Source organism: Prionailurus viverrinus, chromosome D4 (genome assembly GCF_022837055.1).
Source record: "Prionailurus viverrinus isolate Anna chromosome D4, UM_Priviv_1.0, whole genome shotgun sequence".
NCBI lineage: Eukaryota > Metazoa > Chordata > Mammalia > Carnivora > Felidae > Prionailurus > Prionailurus viverrinus.
Genome location: NC_062573.1, coordinates 64,243,256 through 64,257,143, shown reverse-complemented (window position 1 = coordinate 64,257,143; position 13,888 = coordinate 64,243,256).

Genomic DNA, 13,888 nt, shown 5'->3' with positions numbered 1-13,888 from the left:
AAATAAATATACTTAAATATTTTTCTTAAAATAAATACTGGTTGCTACCCATCCTTCATGTCAGCTTTTATTCTCCTATAGAAGCAGAAGGCTGGGGGTAGGGAACAGAAAGAAAGTTCTGAGAATATGAGTGGTGACAACAGCTCTGTTGCCATGCAATGTTTTTGTGTTAAGGTTTTTTGCTGTTGCTGTACTTCCTTAAAGCCAAATGAAAGGCCCTTCAAGAGAAACACTTGTAACAAATAGGGTGCCTGCGAGAACAAGACCCCACATGTCATTCTGCTTTTGGGCATGCCTTGGATAATGGACTTGCTGCTCTGCCTTTTATTTTTATGAACTTGAGAAGAGTGAATTGAGTGGTCTCAAGATGAAGAGAAGTGGACATAGGGGAGCAGCCTGACTTTGGGCTTGGCAAGGAGGCCTGCGTTTCCTGTGGGTTTAGTGAGCACTGAGAAAGGTATCTGGACTGGGGCCATCTTGCTAGTCAAGAAGTCTGCCCACTAGGCAATGGAATACCAGAAGCAGCAACTGTGGGGTGTCCTGCCAACAACAGGAGCTTGTTGATGGGTGGAAGATGGAGGAAAACATGCAGATGGAGGTAGAGTTGGATCCCACACTACAGCAGGGAGATGCTAGAGGGAAGCTCAAAGGGCCCTACAAAAACTCACACATGCACCCTCCCTTTTTGGGTGACTGTACACTGAGGCCTCCCATAGCCACCCAGTACCGGCCAGAAAAGCAACAACAACCCACAGAGAAAGGACCATAGCCATGGATGGTTCAGTCAAGAGATGGTTGCTGTTTCTTCCCTCATATCCTTTCTTCATCATAATAGGAATCCAGCCTCATTAAGGGAAGGGTAGGTGCAAATTCAAATTAGAGTGTTTAGTGCCAGAGGTAGCACTAGGTTAGGGGTAGCACTAGGTTAGGTTATAGGATGAAAATGAAATACAAGAAGAGAATTGTAAGCTGGACTCAGATGAAGGGGCTTGGGAAGTCATCAATATTCCCAAAATTTCATTAACATATGTTCAGGGGCATTTGACAGAACATGGTTAAACAGTGGTTGAGAAAATTAAACTGTTTCAAGTTATTTATCCCTATTGACTCAAGGCTACTCAATAAATAGTCATTCATTTATAGTGAAAAGATGAAAGCCAAACTCTAAACATCTTCGTATAAAAATTTTAAGAGAACTCCAAAGAAACAAATCTGTATTTACAGTTCCTACAGGCTATCAGCCTTGACAATCTATATGCACATGTCAGTCACCTGTATAATGTTACATTGGACTCAGGTACAAATGGCCTTCTTGAAAATTAACTTGTTTTTAAAGAAAAGTGCTTTCCTTAGAAAGCCAATTCTTACTGATTCACATTATTTTTGAACTAGTTTCTAAAATTTATAAAAACATTAATTATTTACAAAATAATTTGATGAGTTTTATTTTATGTATTTTATGAGTTGTAAATTACAAGTCCAACAGCTCAGAGGGCATGAAGCAAAAAGTTAAACACCCAGACTGTATGTTCACTCTGTATACGTAACCATAGTTAACACTTTCTGGGTTATCTTTCCAGAAATTCTCCATGCCTCTAGGAGCATATAAGCATATTGATATGTGTCTTCTTCTTAGCAAAACTGGAATTTACTAGACACTCTTTTACAGCTTGACTTGTTTTCATTAAAAATGTGTCTTCAACGTGCCTTTATGTCAGTACATACTGATCCACTCCATTCCTTTTAAATTTTTTATTTATTTTTTTAAATGTTTTTATTGATTTTTGAGACAGAGAGAGACAGAACATGAGCAGGGGAGAGGCAGAGAGAGAGGGAGACACAGCATCCGAAGCAGGCTCCAGGCTCTGAGCTGTCAGCACAGAGCCCGACGCGGGGCTCAAACTCATGGACCGTGAGATCATGACCTGAGCTGAAGTCGGACGCTTAACCAACTGAGCCACCCAAGCGCCCCAATTCCTTTTAAGCACTGCATAATATTCCACTTTGTTTTTACCTCATATTTTAATTATTTCTCCATTAATGGGCTTCTAGCTCAATTACATTTTTTAAGTGTGCTATCACATAAAGAATCAACAATTATCCTAATATACATGTTTGTCTATTTCTAAAAGGACAGCCTCATTTAATTGCAAATTTTCAAACTGAATGTTACAAGAATACAGAATACAGAATCTGAAGTGTTGCGTGGTATGAAAATACTCATGGTAACCAGGGAGAAGGTTAAATTTTGTTCAATATATCATTGATAATATTAAGTAATTTTAAAACATTACATTCTAACCCTCAAAGTTGGCAGTTTATATATGGTAAAAGCAAGCAGATATCTTTAACAGTGTACTTCAGTGTACCATGCTTGATAACAGAACGTACTGAGTATATACACATACCTTAACCAGAGATATGGTGAGAATTAATAGGGTAACATATACAATCTCCTGGTGACAGGTGATTGAAGAAGCTAACATAAACGGTGTGACTATTTCCTTTCTGGTTCACTCAGGCTCTGCAGATGACAAAACAAAGGCACTGCTACAAGGTTTATCTTCCATTTGCTTGTCATTCTTCAGAGTAATCTCAACCTTTCCCAGTTTATCTGAGGTCAAAATGCCTTGTTTTAACAAACCAGGGTAAGGGGCGGAGAACGCTACTACTGAGGTGTGTCTGCACTGTCTTTAATAACCAAGACCATGTATGTGTTTCCCTGCTAAGATAAATGTTTCTGTCAGCACAAAACTCTTTTTCTGGTTTTAAGCCACTCACTACTCCATTACGTCTGCTTCTGCCCACACAATATGACTGCCCACCCTAGACCTGGACCAGCCCCCACCAGAAGCCTCAGCCCTCCCTGGAGATAACTGTGTCTGAAAACGGGCCTTATCCCAGGGCTGTTTATACGCAGTAGTGTAAGTTAAGAAACCTCATAAGAGAAGCCCCTCTTCTGAGTGGTATGCCTGTGTGAGCGTACGTGTATGTATAAAAAGACATTTCAGTTTTCAATAAACTGTTTACTGTTCAAACATTAAATAAATGTAGAACTGTTTTAATCAGCTGAACAAATATTTAATGTACACTCCAGCATAAGAGCTATGTTTAAAAATATCCTCTATACTGCTAAGATACAGGGAATTTATGGAAACCAGTGACCTGAAAGGTAAAACAAACATTCAGGAGGAAAAAAATGAAGTATATAATTTTAAATTTAAACTGATCCCTCCTCTCTTTTATTAGCATCCAATAGTAATGTGTGTGTGTGTGTGTGTGTGTGTGTGTGTGTGTGTATGTGCACACGCGCACATGTATGTGTGTCTCTAAGTCCTGGGAAGTTCTGGTTGGATTATACTTAAGTTTCTAGAACAGCTAAGGGCTGGGTGACTACCAAATTAATTTCCAGTAAACTGTTATGAGAAGGCAAAACATGGCAAAGCTCATGCTCTGCCCAGAACTGTGCTTCTTAGTGTTTTGTTTGCTCTTTAGGTTCTAAACACTGGAGGTCATTCACAGCAGCAGGAGCTGGGTTTCTGTCCACAGCTGTTAGAAAAAATTGTCTAAAACTCCAACAGGAAATGCTACGTTCTTGGAAAACACTTAATCCTTAGTAGCTTCTGTGTAAATATCAAAATATCACAGAAAGTTGGCAGAAAGTGTGTTTTTTTTAGAAAAATAATTTCTTACAAAGGTATATGGGAAATACCTTTAATAAAATGGATACCATCTTCTTTATGCTAATAGCATTCTTAATTATATTTGCAAAGAAAAATAAAAAAAAAGGGGGTCTTAAAGTAGCCATGCTTTCTAACTCTTACGGTCCTGCTAATTTAGTTTGATGAGCAGATCTAATCAAGGTCATCTTTCTCTTCTTGTGGCCACAGATTGATCTGCCATTTTGATCAAACAGTACACCCACTCCACATCATCAAGAGAGTCTTTAACAGTAGATTTCTACCCACTTGATCAGATTATCAATGTAGTCAACTTGATTTAGCATTAAGGAATTTAAAACAACAGATTTATTGGCTTTCAAATACGTGCCTTTATTAATGAGGATGTAGTGTTTGAGTTTCTTTCTGGTTTATATTATTTGTTAAATGAAAAACTTGAAGTTTTTAAGTAATTTTGTTTCACTACTTCTTTTGGGGACACAGCACCATTGACATGTTTACTAAGTTGCCTGCCATTGGTTCAAGGAGAAATGCTTCAATTTTAGTTGGAGCCCAAGTCATTTCTGGCTCCCTCCAGCTCTGTGACAATTCATCTTTCTGTCCATAATCACTGAGAAGTCTTCGTGTTTCTGAGAAGACTGGGAAAATAGCACTTTAGAGCCTAAGTTCAGCTGTTCATAACCATAATGAAGAGGAACTGGAAGCTGAGAATTAAAAAGAGAAGAAAGGAAAGGAAGCTACTTAGCAATCAGAAGAAATACAGTGTTTATGAGATCATTAGGAACCCATTTGAAGTGCTTTTTCCTAACTAGCTTTAGCAAAAAGGAAACTGTCAACTTAAGTCAATGAATAATATAACCCTATATCCACATGGCTATGAAGCAATTAATGCATCTTAATGCCATAATGAAATGGTTGGAAATTATAAAAGTCTTCTTCCAAATTTGGGGCTGCTTTTCCATGAGGGGGCTTTGATGTCTGTACTGTCAGGCAAAGCTGGCTCTTGTGTCAACAGCAAGATGGTGTGCTTGGCAACGGACCCACAGGCATAACGCAAATATACCTGCCCTCCTTCTCAGTGCCCTCTGAAATAACTACTGTGTTAGAGCTGAAAAAAAATAGGAAATTAGAATGTTTGCTTATTTAGCTTCAGGTAGAGCTTTGGCCATAGCAATCTCTGAAGCACCATGAAAAATGCATGGTATTTCCCACTGTGTTCTTAGACATACAGTACATAAATACAGAGATAGCAGTGAAAGGGTCTCCATACTGATGTGGCTTAATTCAGGCTATTTGCCACTCACTCTTAGCTTGCTATATCTGATTTGAGGGTATGGTAATAACATATCACCACACTGAGGTGGCTTAATTAGGGCTTATTTCCCTTCTGCATCCCTGCTTTCTCTCCCTGATATGTGGGTACGGTATTAACATACCATCCACATAACGAGGGCTTACCTGGACAGAATAAGAAACTTAAAGGTAGATCCCCATGTGCTTTTCAGACCTTGGACTTTTATATGCCAGCCTAGAGAATGGAATTAGATTCTATTCAATATGTATATGAGCAGTCTCCTGATTCTGGAACTCATTGCAAAACAATAGCTTCTTCTGTTTCTCCCTCTACCCTGCTACCTACCTGCTGTTTTATTTAGTGTTATCATTTCACTTCCTCTCCCTATTGTAAGCATAGGTGTGAGACAGCCTATTCATATATTAACAGCTATTATCCATTACAAATGTTATTTCCCCTGGTTTCTTATTTTTTAATCAGGCTTGAACTTAAGGTGAGGGGGAGCACAAAGGGGTGGAGGGTATGAGCAGGAACCGCTATGCATCAGGCATCAGGGGGACTCACATCACCCAGCAGATGGCCTTTCCTCCCCCACAGGTAGGCAGGTTTATCCAGGAAGACAAGTGACTCACCTGAGCCTCCCAGGAGATTAAAGCCACCGCAATCCTGGTGGAAGCAGAGTCTGGGAATCTTAACCCAGCACACTCAGAAAGCTAAGCAATTGTTCCGGAGTAGAGACTGGGAGAGAACAGGCTTAGCTGTTCGAACCACTTCTTATGTATAACCCAACGTGTTATAAATAAAGATATTCTTTTTGACATTCCAGGCATTCTGGCAACAAGTCTGGGAAGCTGTGTAAACAACAGCAGTTTCCCAGGACTGTCCCCAAAAGGCCCACCGACACAGGAGGCCTCTTTAGTTGGCCCTTCCCTGGTCTTGGAGATCCATCCCTACACACTCCACTGCCTGTGGTCAGGTTTACTCAGTGGAAGCCCTGTTATCCAAACAGAGTGGGTTTCTGGTCAGAAACAAGCTTTGCTACACACTGGTAAACACAAACAAATCACCCTACAGAGCCCCTTTCTTTTAAAGGGCAGTGCAAATCCAAGGGTCAGCGGTCAGGAGGAATATCACCAAACAAACGGAAGCTGTGTTTGCTCCACCACGAAACATGAGCAGCGCATGTCTCCAGGAGGATTTACTGTAGCGTGTCCAAAGTAAACGGACATGGGTGAGTGGGTGGGGGTAGGGTGAGATTCCTACTTCAAAGTCTCCTTCCAGCTGCTCCTGGAGAAAGAGACTCCTTCAGGATTTCTCCCCACAAGAAAGCACTTATGAGACTGCCATTTCTGGATTAACTGTCTTTATCTATTTGAAACTGGAAGGGAAGGCAGCACTTCTGTTTGTTTTTTTGTTGATGTTAAACAGATGCATGGTTTATTACAGCCACACGGGCCTAATTCAAGATGAAGCAGTGATAGGAATGTTGTCGCTGTTGGGCCAATGTGAGGAGAATGGGTTTGCCTATTATTCTGCATATGTGTTCAATATTTTCATTTGATTTAATGCCCCAATCTCCCCGACGGGTCAAATTACACCTATCTACCCCTGGCTCTTTTCAGAAATTCACTATGATTTCAAGATCAGCTGTTATTTCTTAAGCAGATCAGATCAAGGCCACAAATATTTATCTCCTCATGATTTGTCTGTGAAAGGTGGTGAAGCAAAGGAAGAAAGAGTAGGGAAAGGAAAGAAAGGGAAAAAGCAGATATTGGGTCAATCTTTATTTATTTATTTATTTATTTATTTATTTTTAAAGTTTGAACTTCATTTGTACCAGTTTGGACCCTCTGGGCTTCCTGAGGGCGGGGCCTCACAGTGAGTAACCTGCCCCCCTGCATCAGAAAATCCTAATGTTCTCTAAGAAGGATTTAAATGTATGTTTTACGGCTTTCTTTTCAGAGTAAGATGAAAGGAAAACTGAATCAAGGGCATTTGGGTTTGCAGATAAGGTTTTTGTAGACATTAGGGGTCTCAGATAGCTTTTGGAAGTGAATAGGGTGCAGGATAAAAACAAATTAAATTAGTGATATGGTGAAAACCCTGAGTCAGAAGCCTCTATGAAGTTTTCCCGGATAACATTACCTCAGAGTCTTTCTCTGGGGGAAAAACAACTTCCAGCAGGATGCAAAAAGGAAGCAGACCTGTTCCATCGGGTGGACAACGAGCCTGGAAGATCAATACCCACATGGAAAGTCATTTGAAAGACCCAATTCTGAAGAGTCAAATCTGCCTAAAGATTCCAGGAACAGATGTCAAAACAGGGCAGGCTTCTGGAGACAAGAAAACTCATCTGCTCCTGTCTTCAGACCCCTTTAAAGCCACTGACCTCCTACTGCACTGAGTAGGGTAGTCAGTCTATCTTAAAAGCATGCAGGGTTATCATTTTCTATAAGTTGTTTCCCTGACCTTCACTCATTTCCAGGTGATATTTTCATCCACATAGAGACTAAATTGTATGATTACCAGGTACCTAGGTTTTACTATAGAGATCTGTACACAGTTTGGGAACCACTTTAGATGGAAGCTATACATGTCCTAAATGGCAAAGTCAGCTTCTTGCAGAACTAAGAAAAACCAGCACTCTTACTGGTCATGAAAATGTTCAGTTAACAGAACACCATGCATTTAGGTTTATTTGCTTGTTTGCTTTGCTTTGTACATTTTTCAAGACCTGTGATTTCAATCACCTAGAGCATCCACCAATAAATATTGTAATGATGGATAGATAACAGAAACCAACCATTTTACAAAATGGAATATACTAATTTGAATGCATATGTATAAGTATTCTATTTTGTATCACAGATCCTGTGCTGAAATGGCTGAACTCTAAAAGACCTTTTTCTTTTCTATCATTAAAAAATGTTGAAATGTCTCTAAATCTCCAAAACTTCAAGCTTGTGGTCGTTGCTCTCTGTGCTTTAGATATACATGAGAGATTGTATTTGGTTCTGGGTACCAAATTCTCATAGGAATAAGAGGGAACTTAAGTCTACACAGCATAATAACAAGATAACAATGTAATTTCAAGCTTTGCACCTAAGAGTCAGTTGAAAGAACTGTATATGTTTAGCCTACAATAACATGAAAAACATTTAGCTGCTTCTTATGATTTAGAATCCATCATGTGGAAGACAAATCTGACTTATCCTGAATGTTTCCAAGTAATATACCCAGCCCTAGGTAGTAAAAGTTGTAAAGTGATAAAAGTTGGCTCAATTGACGAAAGAATTTTCTAAGATTCAAATAGTTCCCCTCAAGCTTAGGGCAGACAACACTCTGATAGACACTGGATGAGTTATATTCAAATGTCACATGACTATATGAAAGGATGTGTAGAAAAGTCCATTGGAGCACTAAGATCCTGTGATCCTATGATACCCAATATAAGCTAGGTTTTGGTTTTTTGTTTTCCTTTAGCTAATTTCCCCCAGTCTAACAGATGATTCATGGAAAACATCAGATAAGTCATTCTTTGAAATTTTGCACGTCAAATCATATATGTAATACCCTGTTATTCATGTACAAATAGAAACACTGGCTAATCACGTCTTAATATCTGTTCTGTAAATGAAGGGAAAAAATTCTTGATATTGATAACCTTTGCAAATACCCCATAGGTTTGGAATAGAAGCAGGGCCCTTAGAAAGATCAGAAGGCAATGTCCTACCGTGAGAAAATTGATACCATGAAACAGTAATTCTCTTTGAAGCTCAGAGAAAAGGTCTACTGAGAAAAGTTAAATACACAAAAGGCAAGATTTGCCAATGATGGAAAAAAAAATATCAGCATCTGAAACCATTTCAACAAAAGTATAATTTCTAGCAGTGGTAAACTGTCAAGTATAGGATGAAAAGAACTAAGACCATGCTTTCTTTCCCAAATCTCTTGTCTTAAACACTACTCATAGCAACTGGCTAGTAGGACTGGAGGACTCTACAGGCCAACGGGCATATTTCTAAGCATCTGTGGGGTCCACTGAATATGTTATCCTTGGAAGCTATCCAGTACCATGGCACAAACAGAATTTGTTGGACTTAGTTTCATGGAGATACTCAAACACTAATAGAAACTAAAAGTAAACTTTACAAACATGTTTTTATAAAGGACCTATTAGTCTGAGATTTCATTTACAAAATCATCTGGATACATAGCCCTGGCACAGTGCCTTCTCTTACCACCTCTCCCAACACCCAAGTCTTGGATGCTTTAACTCACCTACATCAAATTATCATTTTAAGTGAAAATTTCAGAGGCATTTACTACATTTACAGTGTTAAGCAACCATAATCTTTATTTAGCTCCCAAACATCCTCATCACCCCAAAAACTAACCCCATACCCCTTAAGCAGTCACTACCCATCTCCTTCCTTTAGCCCCTGGCAAATACCAATCTGCTTCCTGTACTGATTGATTTACCTATTCTGGATATTTCAAATAAATGGAATAATACTATATATGACCTTTTGTGTCTGGCTTATTTCACTTAACCCAGTTCTGTAAAGAAAAAGTATAGTTTATATTTTTTTACCATGCATTACTTTATAGTTCAAAGTACCTTGTTTTAGATGTTAGTATCTTTGTATAGCTCCCTACAAAGTGTATTTACTCCCCTCATATCTCATGTTATTTTAACCTCATAACAATCTTATCAAGTTGGCAGGAATGACTTTATTATTACCATTTTACAGGTGGAAATATTGAGACAAGGAGAGCCAGTCCAGTATTCCACAATAAAGTTACCTGATATATTCCAGTCTTCATGTTCCATTGCCTTTTGTAAAAGGCACTTCATGTATGCCTGTCAGAGTTATTACAAACACAAAGCACTTACTAGCAGTTGTATTTTAAAATTCTCAGAAGCATATTTTAAATGAATAGAATAGATGAAAATCACTTTTGGGTACATTATCACTATTTGCACTCAGTAGAGAGCTGCTTTTGACACATAACAGTTGCATATGACTGGAAGTAATCTGCACACAAGGCCATATTCTGTCCCAAGTCCAAAATTCCATTTGGAGTCATTTGGAAGTCAGCTCAAGCACTAAGTCCTTGGTCCCTGTATAGTGTCTAGGTCTTGGCTCTGTTGGCTGTACAATAAGGCTAGACAGAAATGACCCCTGAGATCTCTTCCAGATCTGAATTCTATAATGGTCAGCTAAGCCACAGACCAAACTCAACACTGAACTCATCAGCTCCATCTACACAAGGTCAGTACAACTATTTGAAAGATGGATCCATCAAAAGTTTTAGTAATAACTAATGTCAATGGCCATTCCTTCTTGTTGAGATTTTTTTCAAGAAATTGTGGAATGTTCTTTATCAAACTACTATCCCACTGAGATTTTACTGACTAAATGATTTCTACATAAATAGGCAGTCTGTAAAAAGGTCTACTAATTTGGCCAGGTTTATGCCTTTCTGGTATAGAAAATTTCTGGTATAGAATACTATTTCAGACATTTCTCTATATCTCAGCCATTCATTCCATGGTAGACCTGCCCATATGCATCACTTTTTAATTTTGCACAAATTAGGACTGCCAAAACATTATTTTTAGCATGTTCATAGACACGTATTTTTTTTTCAACCTGGCGTTCAAACCCAACCATTTATTTGCCATCAACCAAAAATTAACACTGGAATCTTGTTATGCCATCTCCATAGATTTTCCTTGGTCAGTTTTTAGTTTTAACTGTGGCTTTAGCAATTCACTCAAGATTGGGGAGTAGTCAAATTTAGCAGGGCTAGACTGCCATCTAGAGACCACAATTTGATTTCCAACATCCTGGTCCTCAGTGAGCTTGCTCTTTAACAAAAAGTAGCTATCTGCCAAATAAAGAAGCTTGAGTTTTGCTTCGGCAAGGTGGGAAACACCCACTGAATCTAGAAAGAAGAGATTCAAGAGCAAGGAGCTTGAGGTGATCCAGTTCTGAAAGTCTTCCAGTTACTGAAGATTAGGTGACCACAGGAGATATGAATGACAATGAGCCCCCTGGTGCAAGAATGAGTCTTCTTTAACTTGCTGTTAATAAACAGTCCCATTTGCTCCACTCCAGGCCAATTAGGATTTTCCAACTTGTAATATGAGCCAGAAAGGAAGGAGTCCTCTACAAGACAGTGAAAGTGCAAAAGTCTTTCATTTATGTGAGAATCCGATCTCCATAGTCCTCATAAAACTCAAACCTGCCTTCCATTTTTCTGCCTGAGCACTAAGTTGCTATGTCCTGGGCACATTTGATACCATCTTTTTGCTATTGTGTCTTAGAAGAAGCAATAGTCTCTAAGTTTATAGAATTTAGATCTGAAGATCACATTATGTTTAGTGTTTCCATGGAAAATGCATAGTTTGAAAATCCCTCCCTCATTCTTTTCCCCCAAAGCTGTCCTACAGGGCTGTGTGCTAAGACCATCTGTTCCATCAGATAGTCCTTTGATGGATGTGAAGAGGCTGGCTGGAGGGGTACAGAGCTGGGACTGAAGTGGCTGGGAATTAATTAACTGCATATCCATTTGGTAACTGTGCCCAGAAGTTTAGCTACGGGAATGTTTTATAAATCAAAAATAACAACTATTATCGTTAACCTCAAAATCATAGGCCACAAGAGTTCCTACTTTGCTGATGCTAATTAAATGGTCGAGTCTGTCCAACAGAATGTCATCCAGGAGTCTTTCAATTCATGATGAGAGAGACAAAAAAATGTATACTGTCTTGAAAAAATTTTATAAATATAGGATGAAGTGCACCATATCCATCCAAAGTTCCAGTGATGTCATTTTTGTCTAGACCTCACATGTTTTAGGAATTTTTAAAGCCCTAAATTACTTTTGTTGGAGGTATTAAATAGGGTCTGGAAACAGACACTTTGATATAGTATGGTATAAAAAATGAGTTTTCAAGTCCAAGCAACTGAGCTTTGGATCTCTGCTCTTTCACTCATCAGAGACCTTGGACAAGCTTCACTTTTCTTATCATCTATAGAAACTGGGGACATAAAAAGTTATTGTAAGGATTAAAAAGAATAATGTATTTGAAAGCACCCTGCACACGATAAGTGCTTAATAAACACTTGTATGATTTCTTTAAAGTTTTGAATTTATTTTCCTTACTCTAGTGGTTCTAGAGCTGGAAACACAATGTTGATAATAACACTGGTCTAAGAGTTTTGCTTCATCCCTAGAACGGGATGAATCTCTAAAGCAATGCTGCTTAAGTTTGAATGTGCGTGTGAATCACTTGGGGATTTTGTTAAAATTCAATAGGCCTGATTCAGTAGGTCTGGAGTGAGACCTGATAGTCTGCATTTCTAACAAGCTCCCTGGAGATCCTGCTGGTGTGGGGATCAAATTTGAGTAGCAAGACTCTAAACTACAATTTGGCAAATTATTTACTGCCCATGGGTTAACCTCATGTGTTTATGAGTAAAGTTTTATTAGAACACACTCACACATATTCATTTACATAACGTCTGAGGCTATTTTCCTGCTGCAATGGCTGAATTTACTATCTGGCCCCTATAGTTCACTGACCCCTGCTCTAAACCACTCTCTTTCTTTCTCCACACATATAAGCTAAGTTAATCATTGGCAGAAGCCTATGGAGGGCTGGGGGAGGTATGAGAGGGCAGAAGAGATGGAGAGTAGCTACCTGTATTATCCTCCTATTGCTGCTATTACAAATTGCCACAGAACTAATGGCTTACAACAACACATACTTATTGTCTTATAGCCCTGTAGGTTAGAAGTCTGACAAGGGGCCTCTCTGGGCTAAAAATCAAGACATCAGCACAGCTGCATTCCTTTTGGAGGTTCTAGGGGAGAATCCATTTTCCTGCCTTTCCAGCTCCTGGAGTCCTCTGGCATTCCTTGGCTCAAGGCCCTTTCCTCCATCTTAAAGCCAGCAATATTGTGTCTCTCTGACTTCTCTGCTGTCATCACATCTCTCTCTGACCACAGCTGGGAGAAGTCCTCCGCTTTTAAGAACCCATGTGTTGGGGCGCCTGGGTGGCTCAGTCGGTTAAGCGGCCGACTTCGGCTCAGGTCATGATCTCACGGTCCGTGAGTTCGAGCCCCGCGTCGGGCTCTGTGCTGACCGCTCAGAGCCTGGAGCCTGCTTCAGATTCTGTGTGTCTCCCTCTCTCTCTGATCCTCCCCCGTTCATGCTCTGTCTCTGTCTCAAAAATAAATAAACGTTAAAAAAAAAATTAAAAAAAAAAAAGAACCCATGTGATCACATTAGGCCCAACCAGACCCAGATAATCCAGCAGCTAAACCTCCCCATCTCAAGGTTCTTAACTGAATCACATTTCCAGTGAGGTAACATTCAAAGATTCCAGGGATTAGGGTATGGACATCTTTGGAGTCTCTGCCTACCATACTACCTCAAAGCACATTCTTCAAAAGGACAATTTTCCAATAATTTCCTTACAGCATTATGTTATCATGGTTGTCTTTGCGTTATGATGGAAAGATGTCTGGTGAAGCCATATGACAGAAAACACAGAGATGGTAGTCAAAGGATTTCTCTTTTATCTGCTTCTTTTCCCAACAAACAAGGTATACAGGCTCACTACCCAAGACTAGCTTGTATATCTGCACAGGTAATATACTGCACGATTTCAGAGGATTCTTTGAAGTCGCTCAGTGCACAAACCTCACAAGCATACATGGCAGCCCTGTCCTCCATATCCTAGCTGCCTGCCCCTGAGATCAGAATTTGTCTACACTTCTAGCTATTGATCATGATTAAGCTGAATTCTTTGGAAATATTTTCTTTAGTTCACACTATAAGTAAAATAGTTTGCCCACATTGATGTGATAAAATTAATCACTCTAATGAATTAAAATC